The following is a 9,395-nucleotide window of genomic DNA, read 5'->3' on the forward strand; positions in this document are numbered from 1 at the left end:
GCTTCAAGTGCTTCCACTGAATGACCAATGGAGGAGGGGAATCAAGATCCTCTATGTCAATAGGTTCTGAATCCTCTGAAGGTGGAGGGGGAGGAACTGGATCAGATGGGGGAGGTGGTAGCACACCTTTCTTAAGGCCTGAGTATATCAAAAAATCATATAAATAGGAACCATAAGTGACATTTGTAACATTCCCTCTGGTCACTTTGACAAAATATTGGTCCAACTTCATAAGCAGGTAAGTACTCCAATCAATGGCAACCCCTTTTAACACCATCCTAGAAGCTGTGAAGAGTTCTTTGGACAAATAATGAGATGGTGTTTTGGCAGGCATAAACCTATCTTAGAGAAATTGACAAACTAACTTCCAAAGAGGATTAAGGATCATGGAAAAAGACACTACTGAAGTGTTAATCACTTTCTTGACATCCAAAACCTCTTTGGTCTGCTTCTGTATAACAGCTTAAGAATCTCATCATTGGAGAATAATTGTCTAGATGTAACAAAGGATTCTCCTTTGTAGGGAAGAGATAAAGCCTTCCCTAATCCTCGGGGTGTCAATACCATGGAAACACCACAAACCATGCCCGATTTCTTATTGTATAATACAAGAAACTCATCACACAGGGATGGATCGTCTGGAATCAATGGGAATGAAGTAGCCATGAAAGTTGCAAGTCATGTTTTCTCTATAGACTCAAAAGCCAGTAGGAAAGAATAATCCCTACTAATCAACGGACATATTGGATATGAGGAGGAGCGTGAGGCACCATTTAGATGGAAAACACACACACCATAAACACAGACAATCACAAAGAATGCTTGCAAAACAACCAAATAGCGATAAAAAAGAAATCAATCAAAAGAAGTACACACATAGACGTAACTAACCAATTGACTACCCCAAACAACCCACATCCTAGAAAAAGTTCGGCATGACCTCTACACATATGCGATCGAAAACTTCATGCGATGCAACAAACAGGCACCCAAGACCCCGTATCAGGCAAAAAAGAAAAAAAATTATAAACCGCACCCATAATTATATCATACAAACAAACCATTATACCATAAAAACCTAATCAGGACCTAACCATAACTTTGACTAATAGTTTCAGCTTAAAGGACTTTACATGCCTATCCCATGAAGCGTGTTTATTAAAAAGGGGAAAAAAGTGAAATGAGGGGAAATGGTTTTAATGAAGGGTTCATTTTAAGAAATTATTAATAATGGGTGAAACTTTATTAGGTTATAAACCTTAATAAGAAAATGATGGTTCATTCTTAAAATTTTAATTACAATTTATTAGGGTGAAGGGGTACTTAAATAAAACCCGGACTGCGATACCCAGACAAGGGTCTCTAAATGCAAATTCATTAATTAAAAATTAATGGTGATGTGGAGTTGTTTTTTGCCAGCGCGTACTTTTTTTTGTGACGTCTGGTTCATTTTTATTTAAAAATTAAAGTGCCTCTGAAGTGCACGTAGTGCGTGCAAAGTGAATAGTTGGTTGATTTTAAATTATTAGAAAAATGTGTATTTAGTACGAGCACGCATGAAAAAGTGGGTGAATATAGTTCATTTTAACAATTAATTATGATTAAGGGATAACCAAAATGAATAAAGCACAAAAAAATAAATACCTGGTAGGGGTGTGTATGCAAGAGACTGAAGGCGTATTGAGTAGTTCCAAATGCAAGGAATCCAGAAAAAAAAAGCAAAAACCACTAACTGAAAAAATAAAGCACCTTAGTATGTTTGTTTTATTTTTATTTTTTATTATTATTTTTTTCTCTTTTTTTATTTTTAAATTGTAATTTAAGTGTGTTTGTATTTTGTATATTATTTTTGGTTTTTTGGTTATTTTTTCTTTTATTTTTTTAAAAAAATGATTAAAATAGGATATAGGACACATGAATATGTTGTGAAAATGTGTTTTAAATTAATATCCATGATTTTTCAATTGATTTTTGAAATTTAAAATAAATTTTCATGAGGTGAAGTATTAAATTTAGGGTTTTGGCTTCAAGTAATACTTTGGCCATTTATGAAAGCATTTTCAATTGAAAAATTATTGGTAAAAGGGGCAAGGGAGTTTGTGAAATTTTATGAAAATGTTTTGAACATATTTTCCAATTTTTACTAATTTTTAATGAATTTTGCGTATTTTACATGTATTTTTGAAAAAATTCAAACTTTTCAAAATTTTACAATTTATTTTCTTGAATTCCCACTTTAGAAAATAATGCAAATTATTTCAACAACGTTGGAAAGTTTCTAGGAAATTTTTTGCAATTTATTTGGATTTTAAATGAATTTTTAAAAGTTTTTTGGTGTTTTATGTTTATTTTAATGTGTTTTTATGTGTTTTTCGGGTTTTGAAATTAAAAGTCGTTACCCAAGCTGTGTGTGAACAACTGAAAACGAGTGCGTGTGAACGGTTGACTGCAACACACCATCGCACAAACAAGTCAGAGGCGCGTCCTCGCGCATGAACCCCTGCTAGCAGCGCACGTACGGATAGGCACATGGCGGGGCCTGCGCGAACATATGCACACACGAGACCATTGGCAGCAAGAAGGCCCACGTGGAGGGGATGATCAGAGAATTTAGTGGGTGCCCGGTAGAAATGGGGGGCGGCAGGTTTGCTGCGGGTGGTGGTGGTGGGAAAAGGGCCTATGAGGGGGAGAAGTGGGAAGGGGTGGGAAAGGGGGCTTGGGTAGGGGTAAGTGGGGGTAAGGGGGTGGGTTAGGGTAACCGGGGTTAGGGGGTGGGTTAGGGGTTAGGGGAATTGGGGGGTGGGAGGGCCAAATTTGGTGGGGGGCCAAATCTAGAGGGGGGGTAAAATAGTGGGAGGGGGGCCCAAATCGGGGCGGGGACAAAGAGGAGGACGAAGGGGGTGAAGGAGGGGGATGAGCGGGGTGCCTAAGGGAGGGCAGTGAGGAGGCAGGTGGTGGGGAGGAGATAGGTGGTGGGCGAGGGAGGAGGCGACGCAGTGGGAGAGGGAGGAGGCAGCATGGTGGGCGAGGGAGGAGGCCATACGGTGGGAGAGGGAGGAGGTGGAAGGCGTGGGGGGGTAGAAGAGGACGAGGACGAGGGAGGCCAAGGCAGCGGAAGGGCGGAATGGCGCGTGGAGGACGAGGAGGCCAAGGCGGAGGGCGGGGGGGAGGGAGGCGGCAGAGGGCGAGGAGAAGGGAGTAGGAGGCACGGGAGGACACGTTGGGGGGAGGGAGGCCGAGGGTGCAGGAGGGGAAGGGAGGCGAGGAGGCATAGGAAGGAGGCGCAGGGAGGGAAAGTCGCAGGAAGGAGGCGCAGGGAGAGAGAGTCGCAGGAGGAAGGGTGGAAGGACCGCGAGTGCGTGAGGAGAAGCAAGTAAGACTGTTTTTTTAAAAAAAAAATTGAATTATGTGTGATTATTATTATTATTTGGTTTGGTAATTTCATGTTTTTTAATTTTTTATTTATTTCATTTTCATTTTCTTTGCTTTTGTTGTTTTTTTTAAAAAATTAATTAGTTATTTTTGTTGGTTTTACTATTATTATTATTATTATTATAAAATTTTATTATGTGGGTTGTGTTTTTTTTGTTTAAATTTTGATTTATGTTGTGATTTTTTTGATTTGTTAATTGTTATGATTTATTTGTTTTAAAAAAGGGTTAGGAAAAATGAGCGCACCCTCGTCCCGTGCACAGGCACGGGGCGGGGGTAAAAAAATTTTGCATCGATGGGATCAAACAGGACGGGGATAGTGACACGCGAGTCACAAAAGCCACAAGGGTGTCCCGAGGCACGTAAAACCAAAAACAAATGCGTTCACGCGTGACACGAGAAACGTGACCACACGGGAAAAATGAAGAAAAATTACTAAAACTCAAACCACACGTTGGATTGAAAAACCACAAGAAGAAAAAAGGTACTGAAAGACGTGGAAAATGATGGAAAAATGTGACACTAGTTTCAGGGCAAAATCAGGGTGCTCACATGGAAAAAACGCAAGAAACAGACACGAAAACACTTATGTGTATTAAAATCGAAAAATCTGCACATTGAAACGAAGTGTGGAAAGAAGGAAAAATGTGCAGAACAATGTGACCAACAACCCTATCATGGCAAAACATAGTTTCAATCAAGATAGGATGCGTTCACATGGGAAAAACCCCAAAAACGGACTTGAAAATGGACTCGAAAATTAATACGGGAGAAACCAATTGTCGGAATGAAGTGCAATAAACAGGAAAAATGTCCAGGAGAAAGGGATTCATAGGACTGGTGCATCAAAACTCAGTTTGGGGGAAATTGGGAGGGGTTCATATGGAAAAAACACAAAAAATACACTCGAAAAAATTAATAACTAAAAATCCAAAAGTCGGAAGAGAGGGGAGGAAAAAGGAAAAAATGGGAGAAAGGCTAGTGGGACATGGCTGTCAAAATAGAATTCCGGTGAAAATAGGGCATGTTCACATGGAAAATTGTGAAAAATAGGCACGAAAAGGGCTCGAAAACTCGCAAAAATTAATAGTGGATGAACCGTGCATCCGAATGACACGAGTAAAAAGGTAAAAATATTAGGGGGAATGGGTAGGACAGGGTTGGCACATCAGATCAGGGTTCCGAAGTAATAAAGATGCGTTCACATGGAAAACCATCCAATTTTTGGGAATTGCTTCAAAAATTAATAACTCAAGAACCATCTGTCGAAACAGGGGTTGGTAAAAAGGAAAAATGGGTAGTTCAAAGGGAGGAACATCGCTGTACGGTTGGATATGAGTCTCAGTAAACATAGGGTGCGTTCACATGAAAAAAACAAAAAACAAAAAATAAAGGCAAACGGTCAAGAAACAACTCCGAGGACAGGGTGAAATAGAATGGAGGAGTGGGGAAGGGACCCCATCAAGGTAAAATGAAGTCATGGCATAGATGTATGATCATAGTAGGGTATATGCATGGGGATATGCAACATAGACGTGCAGGGACGTGTCCCTAGACTAAAAACCTTAGCAAGAAGGGTAAACCGAACATCAAGGACCTAAGACTACACAACAAACCAACCAGAAAAACGTCCCCACACTTAAGACATGACCGTCACTGAAAAACAGAAGGTGTAGGGTTAGAAAAACTTGGCCCATATTACCGAGGAGTAATGCCAACTATGGAGGTTGCGTCTTGTATCGTTGTCAGCTGCAGGAGGTACCAAGGTATCTTCACAGCACACATCCAACGTCCTTCATGGCAGGGAACACATGATAGCACCCAGGGAGGTAGCTGGTTGAAGAAATCACATGAAATTCGTCGATGACAAGGGATATTGCATTCAACTCATGATCACTCAAATGGAATAAAAGAGCAGTCACTCGCCCCATTACTAACATTACTCGAGTGAATAATGATGAAAACCTATAGCTCCCACCCGGTTTAGGAATCGACAAGGGAATGGTACAAAGAGAGTATGCCAGGGTGCACAATTGATGGTGCATCAGTGCGTCCAAACCCGTCTAGCATAGGTGCAAGCAGGAAGGCTAGGGAGCCTTGTAATGTAGTGTACAGAATAGAGTGACGTGTCATGTGCTAATGGTAGAGACCCATCTCGTGGGTGCATAGGAAAACATAAATGTACCTGACTCCAATGGTCGTAACGTCCCTCAATCCTCACCTCTTGATAATTGAGTGAAGAAACACCAATCACACTCAACCCACCCTCTGTCTCATGCTCTGTTGAAAGATATAGAGGGTAACCCATTCCTGAAACCCATTGATGTAATCCTCATTGTCACTTGTGTAGAGCTTGAATGCCTTGTGCACTTTTGATGGTTTAACTGTGCATCCCACCCTGTGCCGGCATATAGTGTAAGAAGGAAGGCCAGGGAGCCTTATGGTACATTGCACATGAACAATCGTGCGTTGTGCATTGAGAGGCCCATCCCGTGTGTGCAACACTCTATTCACACATCACACCTCTCATTTGATTTGAAGGGAAAGACTGGTCACTCACCCCAACCTCTGTCTCACGCTCTGTTGAAAGATACAGAGGGCAACCCATAGTCACATCCCCATCCTGTTAGGATGAAGCTGACATCACCCAAGGGGTTGGTGATGAAGATCATGTCGGCGATTGTTGTCATAAGGATATTGAAGATAAGGCGTACCCAGGGAGGCAACCAACAAGTCTGGTACTTCAATGATTTGTAAGAAATATCGTTTGTTAATAAGGGCAGACGGCAGGACCGATATTGCAAAGACAATGCACCAAGGGAGGTGGCTTCAAATTACCTTGCTGAAAAGGTGTGATGCTGATGATTAGCTATCTTAAACTGCTGGGTGTTACCACCTTTTCCATAGTCAGCATCCCGCCTAAGGGTGTTTTCACCTTTTCTTGGAGAACGAGGTTTGTTATGATAAGGAATTTCTTTCTTTTCTCCCATAACAGTTTTGTTTTGTTTTTTGTTTTTTTCTTTCTTTCTTTTCTTTTTTATTTTTTTTTCCGTTAAGAAAGGGAATGGTAGAAATACCATGTGTCAGTACCAACCTCACCACCATTGTTGGATTAGACGAGAAAAGAACAAGGTCGGGTTGAGAGGTATCTGTGAGGGGCTAGCAGAACAAGACCACCTCATGAGGAGAATTATAAGGGCTATCAAAAGCATGACGAGAAGGACAATGTGACGCCCAAAAGGGGGAGGGTAGGTCGACTGTGATTGTCAAGATCCCCAAGGAGGGAAGTACTTCTTCAGACAATAGCCATTGATCAAGAAGGGATCATCAGAGGCATCAACGGTCTGCACCTAAACATACCCATTAGGATTGACAACAAGTACCTTGTATGGCCCCATCAACCGTTGTTGAAGCTTGCCAAATCTTGAATCATAGGCTAGGACAAGATCACCTTCTTTGAACTCCTTGTGCTTGATAAAACTGTCATGATAGGCCTTGCGTCGCACTTGAGTGGTTTTCATACATTGTAGGGCCATTCGTTGTATCTCGTCCAAGCATTCCAAGTGCAAGAGGCAGAGTTGTAGTGACTCATCATCTCCCAAGCATTCTTTAACTGCCACTCGCAAAGAGGAAAATTCCAGCTCAACAGGGAATACGTATTCTATACCATACAGTAACTGGAAAGGGGTCTGTCCTGTAGCTACCTTATGGGAGGTTCTGTATGCCCAGAGGGCCTCTGTAATAAGTGGATTGTCCTAGTCGCGACAATGTGTGGCAATCGTTCTTGTCAAGATCAAGCAAAGGATGCGATTGGTGACTTCAACTTGGCTATTGGCTCTGGGTATTAAACCCAACACGAAGAAAGCAAAAGGAAATAAAAAGGACGCAGGGCAAAGACGAAAAAAAGGTAGCCCGACAGAAAAAATAAGAAAATAAAAGGCCAAAAGCACAGGGGCAACCTTAAAAAGCCCAAGGCAAATGAAAAAGGAGAAATGTGCATTTTAAAATACAAAGGCGCACCCTAAAATCTTGTAAAAGAGTGCCAAGTGGTGGAAAATCCGAAAAGCTAAAATAAAAGACAAAGACAAAGGCCAAGGCAAGAGAAATGAAAGACAAAGGCGCATAAGGAAAAGCGCAAGTCAAAACTTTTGTAAAAGAGTGCAAGCGTATCATGGTTTAATTTAAGGAGCCCCGGGCTCTCACCTATGCAATTTGTAAATGTAGACAGGCGGTGGAAAGGAAGCTAGGAAGAAAGAAGAACAATGGGAAAAGGGCCTGGGCTACGGCCAGCCATGTAAAAAAGGGGAAAAGGGGATGACCGACCAAAAGGGATTTAGGGTTTTGTATATAAAGCTAAAAAGTGAATGAGAAGCTCATTCTTGTGTGTGGCAAAAAGTGGCTCTCCTCTTTTTCTTCTTCTTCTTCTTCTTGCTTGCTTGAGCTTGTGCTTGAGAGAGGGAGTGTGAGAGTGTGAGGGAGTGAGTTTGTGAGGGTGAGGAACCGTGGGGTGGAGAAGCTCTCCATCTTCTCCTCTCTTCTTCTATTCTCTTCTCTTCTCTTCTCTTCTCTTCTCTTCTCTTGCTTGCGGTGATGGAGCTTGGAGCGTGGAGCTTGAGGATGGAGCTTGCTTGAAGCTTACACTTGGATCGTGGAGCTACCGGAGTGCACGGGAGAGGAAGTAACTCAAACGGTATGGAGATAAACTCACTACACCCGTAGATATGGATGGTGCATTGGCTATGTGAGAGGTAGCCATTAGTGCTCGGCTTGTAACGCTTGAAACAATAAGCAGTCCGTCGGTCTTGGAGGTTGAGCGAAAGCTCCCACATTTTGGTTCCATTGCCGGGACCAACGGATTCAAGCCTTGAGCGCTTGCATGCTTCGAATCGAGCATCGAAGTAAGGGTTTTCCCCGAACCAGTGCTTGAGATAGGTAGGAAGGGAGGGGGTTGAAGATGGTATTCGACCTCCTTGGCAAGTAGATTTTTGCTTTTTTGAGATTTATGTTGTGAGATGGAGTAGTGTAGGTATTTACTTTGTGTTTTGGATGCATTAGAGTAGGAGAAAACAAAGAAAAACAAAGAAAATAAGCATTAGGGTTTACTATTGCAAAATAGGGTAAAAATTGTGCAAAAAAAGGTAAAAAGCTCGCTTGTGATGCCTAAGGTCTCCAAGTGAATGATAGGGGGCATCAATACCATACCCGGGAAGGGGTATAAGGGCCAAAAGTGGCAAGAAAGGGCACATTGTGCATTGCAGGGTTTCAGGAGAGCAGGAGAGAGGAGGAAAGCTTCGTGAGTGGATCCGCTTCGATCTTGTCATCCATGAGATATTTACCCAACCCAAGTAATTCTACACCTTCCCCTACATGAGTAGGATGAATCTGGAGCTGCTTGACTACGGGGAAGGCCCCCAACACCCGGCACGGCGAATTTTGTGAAGCCCAACGAAAACCGCGCTGCACTCGGCGTGTCCAGGTGATGGCGATTCTAGGTCGAGTCCCAGAATCGGCCCTTGAACCGCTTGGCCGTTCGGCCCTCAGCCCACTCGGCCTTCCTGACCACTCGACTCGGCCCACTCAGCCACTTGGTTCTCAAACCATTTGGCCACTACCACTTAGACGCCCACGCTCGGCCCATCCGAATCAAGCACTCGGACTACCTTGGAACTCGGCCTCGGCCTACTTAGACCTCTTGACTCGGCCTTGACCAACTCGGTCATCAGATATCTAGGCTCGAACTGGCCGAATTTGGCATTCAGACAGTTACATATGGCCCTTTCTACTCGGCCCTCGGACGTGCCAAATTGGGCACTCATACCCTGCAATTCGGACCAGCTAGGCCAAGTAAAAAATTTTGATCAAATTCTTAGAAATTTGACCTGACTCGGTTAGAACTCAGCAATGTAATCTGTTGAAAGCCCTTAGGACGCCCAGAACTTGATTCTGGCACATGGAATAGGCAA

The sequence above is a fragment of the Lygodium microphyllum genome, chromosome 11 (assembly GCF_053477565.2).
Source record: "Lygodium microphyllum isolate KBCC chromosome 11, Lygodium_microphyllum_v1.1.10, whole genome shotgun sequence".
Lineage (NCBI taxonomy): Eukaryota > Viridiplantae > Streptophyta > Polypodiopsida > Schizaeales > Lygodiaceae > Lygodium > Lygodium microphyllum.